The following is a 22,339-nucleotide window of genomic DNA, read 5'->3' on the forward strand; positions in this document are numbered from 1 at the left end:
CTGGTGGCTCACTGGTAAAGAACCTGCCTACCAGTGCAGGAGACATGGGTCCAGGAAGATCCCATATGCTGCAGAGCAACTAAGCCCACGTGCGGAAACTACTGAGACCGTGCCCTAGAGCCTATACTCCACAAGAGATGCCACGGCACCGCAACTACAGAGTAGCCGCCGACTCGACACAACTAGAGAAAAGCCTGTGCTGCAGCGAAGACCCAGCACAGCCAAATAAATAAATAAATATTAAAAACTATACTCCAATGTTTAATAACATCCAAAAGTTGAGCTTTACCTCTTCTCAGCAGGGTTTTGATGACTAATAAATGAGAATGGAGGCTAACTAGGTGGTAGGAGAGCAAACTCTCAGTCACTGTGCACCTGCCATTATTATTAGGTCATTCATGTCTGAACTGTTTACCGCAAAGGAACTTCTGGTGGTAAGCTTTCCATTTCCAGCTTATTTCTGGGATCTTCACTAACTTACGCTAATTCCTCTATTTTTTTCCTTTAGCACTTATGCTGGTTACCCTTTCAAAAATCCTGCAAAGTATTGTAAAATCCTGCAAAGTATTGTATTTATTTTATGTATGAGAAACACCAGGGTTCAGAAGGTCTATGTGTTTTTCTCAGGCCACATAGTTAGTGAGGGTCTACTGAGTGCCTTGTGTCAGGGACACTTAAGAGCCTGAGAAAGACGCATGGAAATACAGCACAGCCTTGAGTCACCCCAAGACTCCTGGGATGCCATATGCCACATTAGCACTGACGAGGTATTGGAACTCCACGTGTTCACCTTATCTGGTTACATTAACTCAAAACGAATCTGAAGGCACAGGAAAAGATGTCTTATGTGGCCTTGTGTGCCAGGCACTGTGCTGAGCACACTCCCTAAATTATTTCATTCAATTTTCTCGGTAGTCCTAAAAAGTAGGTATTAAGAGCTGCATTTTACAAGATAGGAAAACTAAGGCTCTGAAAGATTAAGTTATTTGCCTAAGGTGCCTTAGTTGAGAAGAAGTGATATGTCTTAAGTGTGAGAATCCAAGGCCATTGGTTCCACTCCTCTTCACCATCTTAGAGTGAGGAAGAGTATATAAATGGAAACGTGGTTGCATAATGAATCACAAGCTAAATAATTCTTTTTCATAGAGTTTGATATATAAGTTATTAGACAATTATTTAGCTAAAATATTTTAATAAAATGTAAATATCAAACATGAGTTTACATTTATTTTTTTTGGAGTTTAATTGCTTTACAATGTTGTGTCTGTTTCTGCTGTACAACAACAGCAGAAGGTGAATCAGCCATATACATACATATATTCCCTCCCTCTTGAGCCTCCCTCCCACACCCCACTTCCAGCAACCCAGCCTCTACGTTACCAGAGAGCACCAAGCTGAGCTCCCTGTGTTATACAGCAGCTATTTTATGACACTCATTTTTGATTGTTATGGATTTAGTGAGAAATATTTGGGAAGTTTCCTGGTGGCTCAGACAGTAAACAATCAGCTTGCAATGCGGGAGACCCAGGTTCAATCCCTGGGCTGGGAAGATCCCCTGGAAAAGGGAGTGGAAACCCACTCTAATATTCTTGCCTGGAGAATTCCATGGACAGCGGAGCATAGTGGACAACAGTTTGATTGCTATTCAAACATGTTAGTAACGAAGCACTTATACAAGAAGTTCAGGGGCTTTAGTCTTCAAAAATTGGGTTGATAAAGGATGGCCCATGGGCCCAATCCTGCCCACCCACTGGTTTCTTGAGGTCCATGAGCTAAGAATGTTTTAACATTTTTTTTTAAAGGGTGAAAAAAATAGGAATATTTTCTGACACATAAAAAGTACATAAAATTAAAATGTCACTGCCCATAAATAAAGGCTTTATTACAACACAGCCAGGCTCATTTGTTTACCTACTTTCTATGGCTACTCTTGTGTTACAACTGCATGGAGTTGAGAGGTTGTGACAGAGACTATGTGGCCTGCAAAGTCTAAGATAGTTCCTATCTGGGATTCTACATAAAAAAAATTTGCTGACCCCTGTTCTACAGCATTTACACATTCAGGCACAATGCGAGTTTCTCAATTTTTTCTATGAAATTCTGAAACATTCTAAACTTTTTTTTTTCTGCCAGAAAGAATGCTAAAGCAGTCTTGCTCTGAAAAAATTTTGACAGCCTGGGCTGATTTGAAATGACACCATTAGATTCTGGTCCAGTGCCTAGTGGGTTCTTCTTGAAAGACCCCTGCCTTCACTCATCTTTTAGATACATTAGAGTTATCTCTAGACAGTAAAGCTGCATCTTACTACCCAACCAGTCCTTCCTTTATTTATACTGACTGCATTATGGGTTTAGTTTCACAACATTATGAGTTTATCCAAGCTTTTTGAATCATTTATAGGGACTTTCATTTTCAATCTCAAACTCTTACACTCTGCTATGAAATTTTTTTTTTAATGTAAAGCTCAGAGCACTAAATGGGCTACACATGTAAAATAAAGCCCATAATTTTATTTATCCTTTAGCGTTAAGAAATCAGAATTTTTTAAAATTGCTTTTTCTTGAGAAATGAAACTTAATTTTGCAGAAATAAAAAAATGCTTGCATGTCCAGGGATCTCAAAGCACCTCTGGTGGAAATACAAAACAGGATAAAGAACGTCCATTTATTTTTAAATACTGTTTACTTCTTGAGGGAAGTAGTATTTAATATAAAAGATGTGACTAGTAACAAATAGAGTCCAAGACTATTTCTGGTTCTGTCAATGACTCACTTTGACTTTGAGCAAATCGTCTCAGCACTGTTGCTCTTTATCTGCAAAAACTGGACTTCATGCCTATGGGAGTTGCATGGCTAATCAATGCCTGAAAAATGCGTAGTGGCAGATGCTACAAAAGTGCTGAGCCTTAAAAACAAAACCACCCCCACCCCCCATTTGTATTCAGTTGAGGTTGGGGCTTATTGTTATTTAACATTCGAAGGCCAACACTACGTTAAGTCCAGCGTGCTGAACAGAACAGATAATAATCACCGCCCAGTAGGAATTAAAAAAAAAATCTAAGATTTTTGGACTTTTTATTTTTTCCTTTTCGTGGTTAGGTATTATTTTAGAATCTAGTAATATATCCATACAAAAACATTCAGCTCTAAGTTGAAAACTATCGATTTGAAAATCTAAATAAACCCCCTGGAAAAGAAAAAAAAAAAAAAAGCCTTCCCCCCGCCCCGCCAAGAAATCTCTCAAAACAAGAATTCTTCTGATGTTTTTTTTTTCCTCGCTGCAGTTCTCCATGTTACAGTCCTTGGAGGCAGAATAGGCATAAAATACTTTCACTAATAAAATATGACAAACCGCCGGATTATACGTGGCCGATTCCCAGTGATTGCCCTGCTACACAAAGCAGAAAAGTAAATGCCATCATCCCCCTTAGAACAAAAGAACTTAGGAATAAAAAACATGGAGGGGGGGGAGAAAGCGGCAATAAATAAAGGTGAGCGAGGACCCCGGCCCCCGCCCCTCCCCGAAGCGAGTGTGGGACGGAGTGTGGCTAATAAAGTGGTTCAAGGGTAGTTATTTGGAAAGGGGGCGGGGTGGCGAGGGGAGGGAGCGGGCGAGCGAGCGAGCGGCGGCCGGGGATTGCATGTTGCATTCGACTTGAGGTGGCATCTTTCTCCTGTTGCCTGGACCACGCTCCCCCATTGCAGTGCTTTCCCCCTCGCTTCTCTCCGTCCCTGCCCTCCACGGCTTTCTTTCCCCCCCACCCCTTTCCAAACTGCTGTTGCACTGGAGGGAGTTGGGGCCGCTCCGAAGACCCTTTTGCAGCTCCTGCCGACGGGAGGGGGGAGTTGGGTTCGGGCCGCCGAGTTGGTGGTGGTGGTGGTGCTGGGGGTTGCGGGGGGAGTGGCGGCCGCAGCAGGCTCCGGCCTCGCCTCAGCTGCAGCTCCTAAGATGCCGAGCTGCAGCGCTGCACGGGCCCATCATTGCGGCGGCCCCGGAGTTTGGCCGCTCGGTGCTCAGCCCCATCACCACCACAGCCGCCGCCGCCGCCGCCGCCGCTGCACTGGAGTTTGGCTGCCGCTGCCCTACTTCACTCTAGTTTAGTTTCACTCACTTTACATCCGGGTTTTTTCCCTAGGCAATGGGGGCCGCAGCACACCCCGTTCCTTAGGCAAAGTGAAATAAATTCGCCGCACCGACACGTCAAGTAGTCCGCCCGCCGAGCGCCGCCGCGGGCCCCCTGCCGCCCCTCCCGCCGTCCCCCCCCCACCCCCCCGGGGGAGGTGAGGGGCCCGTACTTCCCCGGGAGCCGCTGGGAGGGAGGTGCGGCGGGGGGGCGGCCCGGGCCGGCCGCCGTACAACTCCGCCCGGCGGCCCCCGCCCCCGCGCCCGTGCCCCTCTACCCCGGCGCCTCCTCTCCTTCCCCCGCCCCCCCCTCCCCCCCCACTCCGCCCTCGTCCCCGCTTTCCTCAGCCTCAGTCCCTCTCGCCCGGCTCTCGGGAGCGGCGGGGGCGCGCACGGCGGCGGCGGCGGGCCGGCGGGGCCGCGCGGCGGGCTCCCGCGCGGGCGAGAGTGTGTCTGGGCCTGGGCGGAGGGATCCCCGGGCTGAGGCGGCGGAGGTGCTGCGGCCCGGGGCCGGGTGGTGAATGGGCTGGTGGTGCTCGCCGCCGCCGCCGCCGCCGCTGCTGCTGAGGAGGAGGAGGAGGAGGATGAAGAGTTGGGCTTGTTTGTCTCCCACAGTTTCTCTCCTGCTGCTCTGATTTCTGCCCTCCCGTTCCGGCCCGGGGCCTGTGTGTGTGTGTGTGTGTGTCTCTCCTGGACGAGGAGGAGGATCCAGTTCCTCCCCCCACCCCCCTCCCCACCCCCCCTTGCCTGGGGAAGAGGAGGAAAGAAACAGCCCAGAGAGAGAGGGAGAGAGAGAGAGTGAGTGAGGGAGAGAGGGAGAGAGAGAGGAGGAGGAGGGAGAGGGGAACAACCTACCATCTTAACACACTAATATCTAAAAAGTGCGAGAGGCCCAGAGCAGCAGAGAAGCAGCAGCAGCCGCTCCAGCGCCTTCCCTCCCTCCCCATGAAGAAGAGTTCCCTCCTCCTCCTCCTCCTTGCTTCTCCTGCTCAGAGTTCCTGCCTCCAGCTGCCAGGGGGGACAGCCAGCCAGCAGCAGGAGGGTGCAGTATCCCAGCTTTTCCATTCTCTCTTCTCCTCACTCTCTCTCTCTTTTTTTTTTTTTTTTTCTGGAGTAGCTCTGTTTCCCCTCCCTCCCCCCTTCCCCCTCTCTCTTCTCTCTTCTCTTTCTCTCTCTCTGTCTTGTCTCTGGTGTTTGTCTCTGGGAGGAACAGGGGGCTGCTTGCTTGGAGTTTGTTGTGGGGTGGGGGGAGGAGGGAGGGGGAGGGGAGGGGTGTGTGGGAGGGAGGAGGGAAACGGGGGGTGTTCGCGCCAGGACCCCTCAGTCAACTTGAGATTTGAGCAATAACTTCCCCTTCGGGGCGCCCCCCTCCCCCTGCGTGCCCTTCCTATTCCACCGCCCCCCCAAAAAAAAAAAAAAAAAAAGACAATGGAAAAACCTGGTCTCCCCCTTCCTCCCCTCTGCCCTCCACCCCTCCCCAGGATAAATTGGAAGTAAGTTTATGAGCAGCCTCGGGAGCCTGGGCGCTGAGTGCTGGGCCGGAGCGGGTGACAGAGGCGGCGCGCCGGGGGTGGCGGGGAGGGGGGTGTCACATTGTCCCGGCGGGGGGCCGGGGAGTGGGTGGGGGGGCGGCCGGCGGGGGCGGGGGGCGCGGAGCCTCGTCCGCCCCCTTGGGCGCTCTCCCCTCGGCCCGGGGATGGTCGCCGGGGCTCTTTCACTACCCCACCCCCCACCCCCTCGGGATGCTGTCGGGGGGAAGTTTTTATTATGGTTATTTATTTAATTTTTTTTTTTGGAAAACCATCTTGTTTGATGACTGAGGGATCTGGTTTAAAAAAAAAAAAGCTGCGGCTGCTGACGCTGCCGGGCCCTGTGTGTGTGTGTGTGTGTGTGTGTGTGTGTGTGTGTGTGTGTGTGTGTGTGTGTGTGTGTGTTGGTGCATTTGTCTTGGGTGGCCGGAGCAGCGTTGGGGAAATTCCGCTTATTCTTCTTCTTCTGCAACTTGTTATTCCGGAGAGTCTGCCTGCACCCCTCACCCCGGGGCCGGCCCTCCCGCACTCGCCCCCGCCGCCCGCGGCCGCGGGGCGCCCCCGGTACCCCGAGCGGGCCGGGGCCGGCAAGAGAGGGGCCGCGGCCGCCCCTCCCCCGCCCGCGCCCCCGCCGGGGGGAGGGGCACGCGGAGTGGGACTCTTTCCGTTTGGTCCAGCCCCGTCGTGCACGCAGTTCCCAACACTTCTCGTCATCCTCTCTTTGGTCTCTTTATTCTGCTGAGCGGTGCTGCTAGGATTTCTTTCTTTTTTTTTTTTTTCTCTCCCCTGACCACGTTCGCGATGGTGGGTAGCAGCAAGGTGGTCCTGGCAGGGGAGGGGTCGATGTCGAGATTGGGCACCGGGGGGAAGAATGTCTCTTTTCAACTTTGTCTGTGGCTTGCACCCCCGGAGAAGGCCACACGCCGGTTGTGGGGTGCAGATGTGCCGAGAGTGATTTCTAAGTAGTTGAGTTGTCGAGATGAGGGCACGACTGCTAATGGTAGGCAGGTTTTGTTTTCATTGGTGAATCTGGTGTCATCATATTCCGGTCATATGTTGAAATATTCTTTGTTTAGGTCTTGAAGTAGAGGATCTTACTCCGCACGTCCACATTGTTTTGTTTTTAAATGATGTCTCTGCAAGTATGGCTTTCTAGAATTTAAAATGTGAGTTAAGGTCCGGGCGTGTGCGGGCCTCAGCACTGGCCTTGACAGTGAACTTTGTGGCTCTATTTTGGTTTTCAAAGATTTGCTCCATAGCTGGGGTGCGAGCTGAGCATTTTAGGGTCAGGAATGTAGATGCTTGAGCTGGGGACGTTGGAGAAGGAAGAACATTTATATATTAATAATTGATAGCAGAATATTAGAATCAGATTAATTGGACTGATGAAAGTTTTTTTTTTTTTTTAAAGCAGTTATGCACTCTAGGAAGGAAGCCTTTTCATAGGCACACTTTAAAGGGGTTCTTTAGGGCGCAGAGCTTGAATATCTCCTTTTAGAGAGGGTACTCACCAACATCTGTAGCTTCCTTGAGGGCCTGCTAAAGGGACTGAAACTGGGGCTAAGACATCGAAGTGTACTTTTCAACGTTTATGTTGGGTTTGTTTACATCTGATGTTCACTCACGTTTGGGCAGTAGAAATAAATAGGTCAGCTTTTCTTTTGCTTTCTGAAGACTAGCCCCCTCCCCCAGCCCCCTTTTTTTTTCTAAGTTTCACAATTTACTTGGTTTCACAGCATTGTAGGAAACTGTTACTACATTTTTATTGGAAATACTATTATTCATTTTGATTTTGGTAAGTCCTTTTCTGTTCTTTTTCTCTCTTTATATATGGAATCTACGTTGTGGGCTTAAAACTGGCTTATTAAGGTCCATTTAAAATGTTTAAGAATGCATTTTAAAATCTCAGGACACATCTTTTGATGGCAAAGAGGAAGTTTTTGTTTGCAGTTATGCTCATGTTTATGAAAAAATTCTGTACTTAAAACTTTTGTAGATACAACTATCCTTAAATGAAGAGTAGAGTAATAGTGCAGAAAATTCTTCAAGTTTCTGGCTAACACATTAAAAATATTCCAGGTGCTTTTCTTTATGTCATACTTTTGCTTTTCTTAAGGTAATAGTATTTGCAATATGACTGATGTTGCTTGGATGGTCTTAATAGTCTTTTCGCTTGAATGCCTCAGAAGATTTTTAACAGAGTTTTAAGATAATTTTGCAAGCTTTATTTAAGCTTATTGCACTTAGAACTCCCAGGTGAGTCTTTATGGAACTGGAAAAGTAAAAAGCCCCCTGCCTCTGCCAGATTTTGTTTTTAAGAGGTGTAAGTGTTGGGTGGCCCCTATTTCTTTTAGCTTTGAAGGGTCCATCCTTTTTCCCATTCAGTCATCTGGAAGAGCTGCCTCAGAAATACTCTTCTTCTGCTTACATGAAGAACTCTAAATGCTATCCAGCAGGAGGTGCTGCAGCAAGATAAAGGAAACCTCTGAATTGTAAGGGTCTTGCTACTTATTACAGCTCTACTTAGCTTCAGCTAAGCAACAGGATTAACACCTTAAAGTTCCAGAAAGATCTTGAGTAAGTCCATTGAAAAATTCCATTCGCTATTAGAAGCTGAAATTTGTGATTGCTTTTTACCTGCTTACAATATTACACAAAGTAGATTGCTTATGGTGGACAGCTTAAGGATGCTGCCCTTAGGTACAGAGTACTGTTAGAAATATTTTGCTTGGAAAATAATTAGTCTCATATTGGAGTTACTCTCATATTGGTGAGTGGAGTGTTGAACACGTTTTTAAAAATTATGTGCTGTGGATGGCTATAAACAAAAGTAGTTAATACGACTTGGGACTTTTGACTTTGAGGTCATCTTTATAATATTGAGTGAGATATAGAGTACTTGAACTATTATTGGAAAGGGAGATATTGTATGGAAAAATTCTTAGACTTTCTGTGTTTTTTTCCTTCCCATCTGTGGACAGTAATCCTAATAGATAAATTCTTAGGCCCTCAACTTTATAAATACATGCAGTTAATGTGTTTTGAGTTGGCCTCCAAAGACCGAGATTCTTGAACTAGAAGTAAAGTTCTGTCTGTGGGTATAGGTCATTGCTGATATGGCTGTTAGTAACACAACAGTAATTGCATAAAGGTGGAAGTATTTTCGTAGCATTTATAGCACATGGTCCTTTGAAACTCTTGTTAGTCTTAGGTGAATTGATTTATCACTGGAAATATTATGGTACTGTGGTGGCTTGTAAAGTTTTATATCAAAGTTTTAAAAACTTAAGAATGTGTAGCAAATTTGATGAACTTGTTTGAATTTTGTTTGTTTTTTGGAAATAATGCTGTACTTTTTTCTCAATAAGATCAAATGATATAATACATGTGAAAGTTCTTTGTAAATTGTCAGCAGCCATGCAGATGTTAAGTTGTTGAGATAGGTGGCTAATTAATACATGGGCAGAAGCTCCTGGCTTTAAAATATTAACTTTATTCATATGATTTGGGAAACGAGTGCATTAAAAGTGCACCCAGAACACTTTATGAACTTTTTTTTAATACTGCTGTGGTTACCAAAAAGCTCTTTGTTAGAATATTGAAGCTTTGTTTAAAAATGCTGTCTAGGCAGTTTCCCCTAATAAAAAAAAAATAATAAATTTTTCCTTTTGTAGACCCTGTGAAATGTGTATCTCCTGTTAAAGTTTTTCTTCATTCTCCATTGATGTGATAGTACTTGATTTTAGTGATTATTTTAAAGTTCCTGTATTTTTCTATAGACTTTTAGTAACACACAGAGTAACAGATGTCATGGTTAATATTTTGATTGTTTTGACTGATCCTGCTAACTTTCTGAAAAATTCTTGCTGACTAAACCATTCAGACTTGTTCAGAGTGAAAAAGACATGTATCTGTATGCGTTAGTATTAGGTACCTGTGTGTATCATTTTTGTTTTTCTAATTGAGAAGGATGCGTGAGGAAATGACTACTCAAATCTAGAGGAGTGCACTGAAATATTTTTGGTGTCAAAATAACTTAGGAGTTTAAAACTCAGAACTTTTGAGTTCTGGCTTTCTTACAGACTCTACTCATACATTTGGACTGAAATAAAGAAACATATAGATAATGGGGAGTTCCTATTTTGTGAACATATCAAAAGGTATAGTATCCTAAATTTTAGAATTAACTAGTCTTTATGAAATAACCGCAACTAGAAATTAAACATAGAAACTTGCTTCAGTGAAGGGTGAGAAAAACATTTAACTGTGTAGATAAAAATGAAACTTCTCAGGGTAATATAATGTTTTCATCCTAGACAGTGAACACTGAAGTTTCTTTTTTTTTTTTTTGAGGAAATACTGACATTAAGGTTTTAGTAATGTGTTTTTAAATTTTGGATCCTTAATATTTTATTGCTGAAGTCTTTTGTATTTAATTACTGTTGAAAGGGAGAAAAGGAAGGGGTTATAGTTTTAGGTCTCTAACCTTTGACAGAAGTCATTTATATCTATATTCAGAGCTGATTTCTTGAAACATGTTTGAATCTTCATATTAATTTGTGCTGGGAAATACTAATGATTTATGTTGACTTCTCAGAACTTTTGTATATGGGCTTTTTTTCGTAGGCCTTAAATATTCTTCAGGAGCATAGCAATGTATTTTGATCACTTTCTAACTTTTACCAGGTGTGTATTTTTGCTGTTTTGAGGTGTTTTTTTTTAAAGTAATATGTTAATACTGCATGAAAATTATTGTTTATTTATTTCTTCAGTAGCATATGTTTCCTTCTTTGTATCGTGTGTGTGCATGTGGCCATACTGTTTCGTGGGCTTTCATATCATCTTATTTGTGTATTGAATTTTTTGAACAGTTACCTTTGGTGAGAATGTTGAAATAGACCTTTCGTTAGGAATAACTCTTATATTGCTTGTCTATCAATTGAGTCTTAAACTGGGAAGGTGGTGAACTCTTCCCCTTAAGAGATAATCTGTGTTTCAGTCATCCTTTGAGTTTTTCTAAAGCAACTTTCTTACACTAGACACTTGTTAGGCAGTTTGAATGCCCCTCCATTTCTCTCCCTCCAACACACTGCAGACTGCACACCTCTGCCCCCTTTTTAAAGAAAAAATAGTGAGCAGGTCTCAGCTGGAGGAAACTATTCTTTCATATATTTTGGAATCATCTATGGAAATGTTTTTCTGCTTTTTAAAGTAGACAAAAAAAGTGAACCGATAATTTGGAGATAGGAAAGGGATGGGGCCTAACAGGTTGATGATCTAGGTTATATTTTGACTTTGTTTGTGGGCCTAGGGGAGAAAAATAACTTAAACACAGAAGCCAAAAAGATGGGTTTTGTTTTATTGTTTTGGCTGCATTGAGAATACAAACTGTCAGTACTTGAGGAGAAGGAGCAGCAGAGAGGAATTGATTTTTTTCTGCTGCAGATCCAAGTATTGTTAACCATGTGGATCTCTAAAGCAGCATACTTACAAATCAAACAGTAGTTGATTCTCTGACTCAATTAACAGTCAGAACCCTAGACTGTTTTTTAAAATTTTAAATAAGTACCAAAAACTTCAGAGTAATGACAATAATTTCCTGATCAAAGTGGGTGATAGTAACCATGGCAACTGCTCTCTCTGGCCTTATGGACAGTATGTTGTATTGATGAAGCTTCAGATCCTCTAGTAGCCTGTCACTTTTATGGTGAAATGTAGTAGCATGTGCTGCAGGTGATTTTTAGCTGGATTGTGTTAAATTTGTGTGCCAGCTTATCTTTCCTTGTTAGGAATTTCTTGGACTGTATTCCACAACATGTTTGTGAAGGTGCTGTTGCCTGAAAATAACCCACCACCTGTGTTAGGCCTCCTAATGCAGATTGCACTTAGTTCTTTCTTCTTTAGTCCTCCTCCTTCAGTGCTGCAGAAAATGAGAGTGTGTGTAGAAATTATATACATATATTACAGCTCAAAGTTACCCACTTGGGTTTGGACATGTCGTTGATAGCTTCTAAAAAAAAAAAACAACTTCCGTGTTTCGGGAAAAGTCAGTGGATGAGAGAAATGGATCTGTAATTGGTATTTTCCTAAGTGTTCTTTTCACAAACAGATGTGTATGTGAAATGAAGGGTGAGAAGTGGAGGGGGTAAATAGTAAGGACTCGACAAAAGAGGGACTTAAGTATTGTTGTTGTTGTGTGTGATGGTTTTATGTGTCTCCTATAAGAATGTAGTTCCCAGTGGGCCTAGTGGGCAGTATGAAAGTATGGAAAATGTTTTCTTGTGAGAATTTTCTTCAAGAAAAATTATTTATAAAATGTAGCTTGAAAGACTGTTAAGAGAAAACCTGATAAATTAAAACTTTTTTGGGGTATAGGGGATAGAAAGCTTTGAAACTGATAAAATTTAAGCAATTGTTTTGAAAGTTGTATCTTTAAATATCATTTTAAATTTGTGTCGCATCTTTTTGCTTTTTACGGATTTCTTTTATACAGTTATTCTGTTTTTCTAACGTGAAAATGTTCATCTAAATGTTAATTGATACTTTTTTTCTGATATAGTAAAGAATCTGTGCTAGGGCAGAGAACAGACAAATTATATGTAGATTTGACTAGGCCCTGGTAATAAGATCTAGTCAGATTGTGCTAGATAGTTCAGAGTTTCTTAAAACTTACTGTGATAGGGTGAAATGGTTTACTTACTACAAATCCCAAGATGCAGTGCAGTTTTTTGCCTAGCTCCAGAATAGAGCATTGCATGCTGGGACCTGTAGTTGATTTTAACAGCACAGGGAACCCTTCCCTCCTGTCTACTCCATTTTATACACAGCTTCCCAAAGCCTCTAAGAACTTTCTGCTAAGTAAAGTTTGATTGCTAATGTCATGATTATTATGCTGCTAGTATTCTAAAGTGAGTCTTCAGAAACACCCTAATGTGATTTTACCTTAGATGCATTAGCTGTTTTTTAAAATCAGTTGCTAAAAGATTTACATGTAGAATAGCGTACATATGTATATATACTCAAAACTTGACTTAGCAGTTGTAACTTTTTTTGTTGTTGGTGATGATACAGATTTCTTTATAATTACAGCATCAATTGATTGCTAGTGTGGGCATTAGAAGACTGTTATTGTAGGGCCTGATATATATGCAGTTCTTTCTTTGAATGGGGACAGCTAAGTTGGATGGAAGGGTTATTTTTGTGCCAGAATTTAAGTAGAATTTTTTACTCTTCTGTAATGATTGTCAACATCTTGAGTCTCAGTATTCTTTAAATGGAAGACAAAGACCTGAAAATAATTGTTATTTTAGTGTAAGTTTAATACTCAAAGCTAAACCTGAAAGGTAGAGAAAAACATAAAGTTATAAAAACAAAGTGTAATTTGTTTATATTTTCATTTGTAAATTTAAAAATTCTGTCCTTTTGAGGGTTCTAATACTTTCTACTTTCTTATCTAGTGTCAGTGTTGTAGGGATTAAATGTTAAAATCTGTGAAAGTGCTTAGCACAGTGCCTGGCACATAATAAAGTCTCAATAAATGTATATGGTTAGTAATAGGTTTAGTAGTAGTGTTTATTGTTATTTTTTAAAATATCATGATTTACATTTTTTCCTCTTTTTACATTATTATGTATTTGATCAGAAACTCAGGATGTTCTAAACAGACCTTGAGATTTTTGGTCTATAGTAATGATGTGGCAGTTCCTTAGAATTTTTTGCCATACATAAAATGTCTTCACACCTCAGTTTCTCCCTAAGTGATATATGCCCCAAATCAGACAACCAGCTGGTAGCAGAGTTTTCACCGGGATTCAGCTTTGCCTATTCAGAACTCTTTGCCACTGTGCCATGGCCTTTGGTTGATTTTAGAAAGTTCAAAAGATAATGAAAATTTCTTTGTTAATGTTTGCACTGTTAGAACATCCAAACTAGTTGATAAATGAAAATAAGGTGCTGTCAAAATTTCCTCGTGTCACAGTGTATGTAACCTTGGAAAAATTCTGTCGTGTTTAGAAGCATGAAACAGTCTGTCACCACAGTTCACAGTGTTACAGGATTGATGTATTGGAGGCCAGTGAGCAGCCCCAAAAAGAAAATGTAGTTTCAGGTCTGTGGGATGGACTTAAAATGTTAGGTTCAAAGAAGTCATAAGTCTTTACGTTATTTTTCTCTTTTAGGACATGAAGTTCTTTTCAGCTCTTGAAATTGTTTGAGGATAATTTTTTATCTACATGGCTTTTAGCTTTTTGAAAAGGAAAAGGAACACCTGGGAATATTGGAAAATGTAGGCATAAGGTGTGGTGTATGTGCCTTAGTCTGAGTGTATGTAGAATCAGGGAAGTGTCTTTACTACCTCCTTGACCACTGTCTATTAGAGTTCATCGAATGCTATTGCTGAGGGCTGCTGTGTTTATTTAAGAAAGCTCTGCCTTTAGTAGTAATTATTCGAGTACTTATTTATACAACAACCCATTCCACTGTAATAATACTAATCTTTTTTTTTCCTCATAAAGGTGTACTGAAACTGGTTAATATTTGTAGTTTAGACATTAGATAGATTTTTTAGATATGTCATAAATTTATGGAATCTGGTCTGATATGCTTCTACATTATTAATGGTTTTATTCTATATTAACTCATCTTTTTAAGACCTAATATTAAAATGAAATTAATTCAGTGGTTACAAAGATGTTAAATTCTAAGGGCTAAGTGTAAGGGAGAAATTGTCTCTGGTGTTACTTGGCCAGTGCAGGAAGTTTGGATGAATTCTTATCTACATTTTATAGTTACACACTAAAGTTGGAAATAAGGAGAGGATGTAAGAGGAGTGAAACTGGGCAGCCATGTGTAATTATCTATAGAGTCCTCTGACACACCTGAATTATTGAGCACAATTTTCTATCTTTTTTTAAATTAAGTGTCCCAGACCACTTGTAAATGAAACAGTTGTGATAGTGTCAGAAGACCTGGGTTTAAGACCAGTCCTGTCACTGGCTGTACACTCTTGGGAAATTCATCCTAGCTGAGCTTTAATTTTCCCAGTACTGTAGTAAAATCGGGATAATGGTGAAAGCCTGCTTCACTGTATTCCTAAAAGGATGAAATAATACTCATGAATGTACTTTATAGACTAAAGAAGTACATAAAAATTAGAGTTTTTAATCACTAATAGATGGCTGGATTTTAAGATATTTGTCTGTATTATGTTAACAGTGTTAATATTTATAGAATCTAAATATATGAGCTAGAATTGTAATTGGTGGTATGGATCACCCTCCCCGGCCCCGTGGCCAACAGACAAGTCTTAGCGTGTTTGCAGTGTAGTTCTTGACAGTATGCACCGCTGTGTTTGTGTGTATATATATATAAGATATTGTAAGTATACTGTGTTACGTTATTGAAAAGTTTCAATTATGGCCTTTTATGTTGAAAAATGTTGTGTTAATATTCAAACTTAAACAAATACATATATTTGTTCTTGGAGAAAGGGCATATATATAAGACTTTAAATATTTGGCAAGTGGTGAACAGTTTTTGTATTTTAGGGTTATCTGTTATTATATGTTTAGTGTGTTTATTAGTATGTTTAGTACTAGTCTTTTTACATACAGTATCTCAGTTAATTTTAGTCTTCACAGCAATGTTCTGAGGATTTACTGTTGTTAACCTACCCCCATTTTACAGATGAGGAAATGAAGGCTTCCCTGGGATCACATACATAGCCATGATACAATATTAATTCAAGCCCAAGTTTGATTCCAGAGCCCCTCCTTTTAAGTGTCTGTAATGCTGTACTAAGCTCTGTAATTCCTGTAGAAGCTTAGCAAGTGCATTACTAAAGGAGTTTTCAATCTACCAAAATGGCCACAGCTTTGACATATCCTTTTAAGAATGTTTCATCTGATTTTGTTGGGTTAGGTTGAATAGTAAGCAGTGGAATGGAATGGAAATGAAGGCATTTGGGATAGTGTATTTCCTGTCCTAGGTGGCGCAGTGGTAAAGAATCCACCTGCCAATGCAGGAGACATAAAAGATGTGGGTTCGATCCCTGGATCAGGAATATCCCCTGAAATAGGAAATGGCAACACACTCCCATATTCTTGCCTAGAAAATTCTGTGGACAGAAGAGGCTGGTGAGTTACAGTCCATGGTGTTGCAAAGAATCAGACACGACTGAGCACACACTACCCATGTCCTGTCCATCACTGTGTGCCCTTTGCAAAGCACAGTGCTTGCTGTGGAGTAGGCTCTAGTACCTGTTTCTTAAAGTTTGCAATTTGGGCACTGTAGCAGGGTAGGTTATCCATTTTCTTAGTGGGTGCAGATGGTTTACATTAGCTATTTCAATCAGTCCTTAGGTAACTGTCAGTATTTTAGAGGGTAGGATGGTAAGTGTCCTTTCTTTTAATAGTTTGTTTTAATATTTTAAAAACATCAAAAGGCAGAGAATTGGAGTTATAAAAGTAATACTTGCAATACAGATATGTGTAAAGTAGAAAACCAAAGTTAGCCCATTCTCATCTACTTTAAAATTTTCCTGTGTATTTAACTATGTATAATGTTGTTGTTTAGTTGCTAAGTTGTGTCTTACTTTTTTACAACCCCATTGTGGACTGTAGCCTGCCGGGCTCCTCTGTCCATGGGATTTCCCAGGCAAGAATACTGGAGCAGGTTGCCATTTCCTTCTTCAGGGAATCTTCCTGACTCAGGCGGATTCTTTACCACTGAGCCACCAAAGAAGCCCCATGTGTAATGTATATACATTTTAAAAATAAGTAAAATTATACCATCATACTTAAAGTTTATTTTTTTCGGGTGGCTATTTTAAAAAATTTGGCTTGTTTTTGGAAAATAAGGCTCAGGTGGGAAATGGTAGTGAGGTTGGAAGGAGAGAGGTAGGTAAGATTTGTATATTAAGACTGTAAACCTCTAATGCCCTAGACTGAGTATTACCTGTGGGACAGAAAGCATTTAAGTTCTTTTTGTTTGAGTTGAGTTGCATGCGTGCTCAGTTGTGTCCGACTCTTTTCGAACCCAAGAACTGGAGCCCGCCAGGCTCCTCTGTCCATGGGATTTCCCAGGCAAGAATATTGGAGTGGGTTTGCATTTCCTACTCCAGGGGATTTTCCTGAACAGAGGGATTGAACCCTTGTCTCTTTGCATCTCCTGCGTTGCCAGGCTGATTCTTGACCACTGTGCCACCATTAGAAATGGTTGTAATTATTTTTTAAAAATTTAAAATGTCATCTTAAGTAAAATGAAAACATTGTTTTCTGTCCTGCACAAGTAAATTAGGAAATATCACTTCAGAATTAAATTCTGTTAGTTTATTCTGGTAGTTATTTATAAGGAGATCAGTTGTGGTTTCAGATAACTTTTTAAAAAAAATTGTAGTCTCTCTTTCTGATTGTTAGGAGGGGTTCATTCAACATTTATACAGTAGAGTTTTAAAACCAAGAAAATACTTGTGCTGTTTTAATAAATAGAAACGCAAACCAGTACAGATTAATGGGCGTACAGATATCCTGCCTAGGAATTAGTGTTGGTTGACCTCACCTTCATCCCTAACCCTACTTACTCAATCACCTTTGAATGCTATACTGGTAACCCAGCATTTTTTAAAGCAGTAAAAAAAAAAAAGAAGGTAAATAATTGGAAGTGCCAATAATTTAATGAGTACCAATAATTCATTTTTTCTGGTGTTATTTATATTTTAAAAAGCATTCTAAAGACCTTATAATCTGCAGTAAATATCTTTTGATTCTAGCTTTGAGAGTTTTGACTTGTTGATAAGGTTATATTAATAATTCACCTTTGTAATTTTTAAGTTGAAAATTTTTATGGATAATAAGTTTTTCATTATAAAAGTTTAAAACGTGTCTTTCTAATTCTAGAATGTGCTCTTTTCTAAAGTGCTTTGTAGGTCTTTAGATCCCTATTTAGTGAAGTGCTAGAGCATGGCCTTAAAATTCTAAGAATTGGGTCTGATAGGGTGTAGCAGTTAACTAGTTTTAACAAGCCAAGTTAAGGTTATCTCTCATTGGTAGCTTCTTAGGTGCTTTTCATTTTGTGTGGCTTAGACTATGCTCTGGAGAGTATTTTATTATTTCTCATAATAATTTGATAAATGCACAAAGGACTCAGTATATGCCATGGATGGTAAAACTGAGGCAGAGACAAGAATTTGAGTAAGTTGATATTAATAGCAGAGCCTAATTTTCCTGCCTTTCTTATTCTAGTTTTGGTCTTCTTAACCTGTATACCCAAACTTAAATATTATGGCCCCCATAAATGTGTATTTATATATAATTTCATGAACCTAGTATTTTATGCATGTTATAAAACATACAGGAAATTAGAAATTTTAAAAAGGATGAGATTTAAAAACATAAGTTGTAATTTCTTCCCATGGCCCTCTTCTTTCCCCAGGGTGGGTGCACCCACTTGGAGACTAGCGGCCTAGATAGGCCATTCTTCTGCAGAAGAGGTAGCCATGGGGACACCTGGAGGACCATTGGTACAAAGTGTGGGGCTCTTAAGTTGGAGTGATCTTTTACAGCTTTTTAATTTTAAAGCAACAGCCTTTCTTTCTGTGAAGGCTGAATGATCGAGAGTAAAGGCCTTGAGAGAGGTTAGCTTAAAAGACAGAAATATAGGCCTTATTTGTTTTCTTCAGAGTTGACCAAAGGGAGAAGGCTGGCCTACCCTGACAGCTCCTACTCCCACCATGGAGATGGCAGTGCCTTTTCCTGTTGTTGTTAGGCAGTTTATAGAACGCAGGATAGCTTGGTAAGCGTCTTCTCTGTGCCTGATATGACGTAACATTGTGGAGTATGCAGCATGCATGTTAAGTACAAGTGGTTGTATTTGGCTTGTTGCTGCAGCAGTTTTGAGGCTGTCTTAAAAAGCAATTATCACTCGATAGGGTTGGATATGTGCAAATTATTGAAATCATCATTTCACGAAGACCAAACTTTGTAACTTGAATTATTCTATTTAGTATTTGTTTTCTACTCCCCCCTCCTCCCCCCACATAACTCAGAGCAGAATTCTTTTTCTGAAAGGAACAGATGCCTTTAGCTTATCAGGACCTGATACCAAAAAGCCCACAAAAATCTTTCTGCTGCTTATTCTCTTTATTTAATGTATATGCAAAGCATATTGTAATTATTGCTGTTAGAGGGTTTTAAGCTGATGGTTCCTCCCCACCCTTTTTGTCCTCAAGGGAGATAGATCAGGAATGCCAAATTGACAACTTGGTATAAGGAAATAATGACCACTGAAATAAAACAGGAGTTCAAATAAAAGCAAACCAGATACAAATGTAGAATGAAAATATCTTTTAGTAAAATGTTAGCATGCTGTACTTGGAACAGATGCCACATTAATTCAAAAGAGAGCCCAGAAAATGTGGCAACTTTACGATGTCAATGGAGGGAGCTGCAATAGTTCCTGTTCTTATTGTGTCAAGTTCTCAGTACCTCCAGGTCCAGTCCTGTTTTTCTATTTATTTTCTGTGTATATTCCATGTTAATATTGCAAATATTAAATCCATGCTTAATATTTTTGTTTATATTGTTAACTACATTGTCATATTAATAGATATTAGGGTAAAAGCCCAGTAACTTGTAATCCAACAGTAATGATCTTGTTTTAAATATGCATATCAAGATTTGTAGAATCTGAGGCAGAAATGGACTTTTCTAGACACCCTTCAGGGCACGTGTATGCTAACAACGTAGTCTAAGAATTGAGGCTTTCAAAGAGGCCTTCTGCCTTTTGAATGTAGAATTTGGACAAGTTACAAAACTGAGAATTTTGCATTTTTTTCTCATTTAAATCTGTAGTTATCATTGGACATTTGCTATGATTTTTAAGTAGCTTAGATTCATTCATTCCTTTTGCTGTGTTTTTTATGGTGTTTGGAAAGAAGAAGATGGGGTGATGGAAGGGTACTGTGTGCACTTGGGTACTTGCAGAGTGACATTCATTTTATAGAAGATCTCACTGGGACGTCTCTGAATTGCCTGTATCTTGCAGTGCGTGGTTAGCGTGGGTCTGAGTGTGCAGGGAGATGGGCTGGGGGCTTTTAACCTGATTTACAGTGTGCTACTTCCTGAGCACTGCAGTGATCTAGTCACCAGGGGCATATCTCCTGTGCCTGTCAAGTCTGGTGAGCATGCTTAGAAAAGCACTACTAGTTTTCTCTGATTAGTTGAAGCATGAAGCCTTACAATTTACTAATTTTGTGAAAAGGTTAAAAGTTTTGTTTTCGGGCAGTTCAAATGAAGGGAGGTTTTTAGCATGGCAGTAGAGCACAGTGGTTAAGAGTATGGGCGCTGGAGCCAGTCTGCATAGGCTCAAATCCTGGCTGTGCTCTGCGCAGTCTGGATTTGTATTAGCTCTGTGACAGATCACTTCATCTGCTGTGCCCCTGCCTCAGTTTCTTCATCTGTAAAGTTTGAATAAATAAGAGTACTCTTTTTCTGAGGTTGTTAGAAGGAATAAATAAGTGCCTGACATGTAGTAAGCACTAAATAAATGGTAGCTGTTTTCAGCTATTATTAACCTTAATTCTAGACTTATTCTCTTCTCAGGGTTTGAGACAAATGTTGCATAATTGGCGAAGAGCCTAAGCTTGCAAGTCTGACCTGTGGGTTGGAATCTCAGTGTGTGTGTGTTAGTTGCTCAGTTATAGCTGACTCTGTGTGACCCCATGGACTTGTAGCCCACCAGGCTCCTCTCCCACCAGGAATTCCTGTCCATGGAATTCTGCAGGCAAGAATACTGGAGTGGGTAGCCGCCATTCCCTCAGGGGATCTTCCCAACCTAGGATCAAACCCAGGTTTCCTGTATTGTAGGTGGATTCTTACCATCTGAACCACCAGAGAAGCCCCTGGACTCTCAGTACAACCACTTCATGTTGAGTGTGTGACCTTGGATTGATTATTTAAGCTCTTTTTAACAAATATGTCTCCTGTACATTCATTCATTCCTTTTGCTGTGTTTTTTATGGTGTTTAGGAAGAAGAAGAAAGGGTGATGGAAGGGTACTATACACACTTGGGTACCAGTGCTGTATACCAAGCATTCTGGTGTTCACTTGGACTTTTCACTTTCTTTACTGATGACATAGGGACAATAATATTGACCTCTTTGGATTGACATGAAGATAACATGGGGATGTCTTAAGATACTTTATAAGCTTGATTATCGTTGTTACGGTTATTGTTGTTTAGTTGCTAAGTCATGTCCAACTCTTTGTGACCCAGTGGATTCTATAGCCTGCCAGCTCCTCTGTCCGTGGGATTCTCCAGGCAAGAATACTGGAGTGGATTGCCATTTCCTTCTCTAGGGGATCTTCCCAACCTAGGGATTGAATCCAGGTCTCCTATATTGGCAGACGGATTCTTTACCACTGAGCCACCAGAGAAGCCTGCTGTTGTTGTCACAGTCCCACTAAAAGTTTATGGGAAAAGGGTAAATATGGAACAACTTAGAAAAGAGAGTTTTTTCCTGAAATGTCATGAGAAAAGATATGGATGGGAAAAGTGACCTAATGAATTCTTGTTTGTGGAAACTGCTAAGAGAAGTATAAAATAGATGGGAGTATGTCAGTTATTACAGAGACTTTGAAAAGTATTTCAGGGCACTTTATATTTTTTAAAACTCTAGTGATAAAAGAATTTTTTTGCACCAAGATACTGATATTTACAGTAGGTCACTTAGCATCAAGGCAGTAGCAGATTAGGCATTGTATTACAACACAGGTTCAGAATTCTAATCAGCTGGTCAGTCCATTGGATCTACAGCCCAGGACAACTTGAGAACACATGCTTGGTATCATAACTCATGGAAACAAATGTAGAACCTCAAAGATATAAAAGTGGCATAGGAATGCTTTCTAGTAATGATGGACACAGTTTATTTCCCTTTTTATTTTGAGCATTTTTCCTTTGTGAAATTTCCTCTCATTTGGTGCCTGATTTTTTCTTTCAGTAATTGTTATTTTCTTTCTATATTTAATCATCATATGTTACCTATATTGAGCCTAGAAACTGGGCCTGAGAACAAGTTGATTGTGAGAAAAGCCATACTTTGTCTCTGCCTTACAGTGATCTCAGAATTAAGTTTTTGGAAAAGAATTTGAGTTTTAAATGCTTTTTGAGTTTTTAAGTGTACTTTTGAGTTTTAAATATATTCATTAGTATGTTGGTACATATATCTATAGGTATGTATGTATCTAGTAAGTGAAACCAGTCATTGAGGGGAATGATCATTAAGTATGAAGTAGGATTAATTTTATTCATTTACTGCCAGTTTAGATCTGAAACCTTTTTCGTCTTTGGTCTGTGTAGTTTTTTTCCCCTGGGATCAACAAGTGTGTTTGTGATAGCTTACCAAACATCCTGAATACAGTATATGTTGCCAGTAGTGAGCATTTGAGTTAAAAAATAGAATAATAGCTTCCATTAACTTTTTTTCTCATTTACCCAACTGCACCACTGATAAAGGCCTAGTAGGTGGATAGAAGTCTTTATTCAATTTTATTTTGTCTGTGTTCCTAAAACATTGTTTCTGCTTTCTGAGCAGAAACTCCAACAAGGTTGTTTTGATAAAATGTACTTTAGCTCGACAAATATTTTTTAAAATTAAGCAATTTTATAGCAGGTTGTGTAGTTTTTTTT

At 40.5% G+C, this 22,339-nt stretch overlaps 1 protein-coding gene across 21 annotated transcripts in view; it reads left to right on the forward strand.

Annotated features, from left to right (window-relative positions):
• The first annotated feature begins 4,607 nt into the window (after window positions 1-4,607).
• The window catches only part of PHF21A (PHD finger protein 21A), a 189,544-nt gene continuing 171,812 nt past the window's right edge, over window positions 4,608-22,339 (forward strand). For 5 of the 21 annotated variants that reach the window (XM_070383476.1, XM_070383475.1, XM_070383481.1 and 2 more), the window contains exon 1: window positions 4,608-5,165. The gene's annotated coding sequence lies outside the window, so the exon portion shown is untranslated. Of the gene's footprint in view, window positions 5,166-6,065; window positions 6,457-6,485; window positions 7,448-8,037; window positions 8,230-22,339 lie in introns of those variants that run through there. The other 16 variants (XM_070383472.1, XM_070383465.1, XM_070383461.1 and 13 more) reach the window with 9 other exon arrangements.

This window comes from Bos mutus, chromosome 15 (genome assembly GCF_027580195.1).
Source record: "Bos mutus isolate GX-2022 chromosome 15, NWIPB_WYAK_1.1, whole genome shotgun sequence".
Classification (NCBI taxonomy): Eukaryota; Metazoa; Chordata; class Mammalia; order Artiodactyla; family Bovidae; genus Bos; species Bos mutus.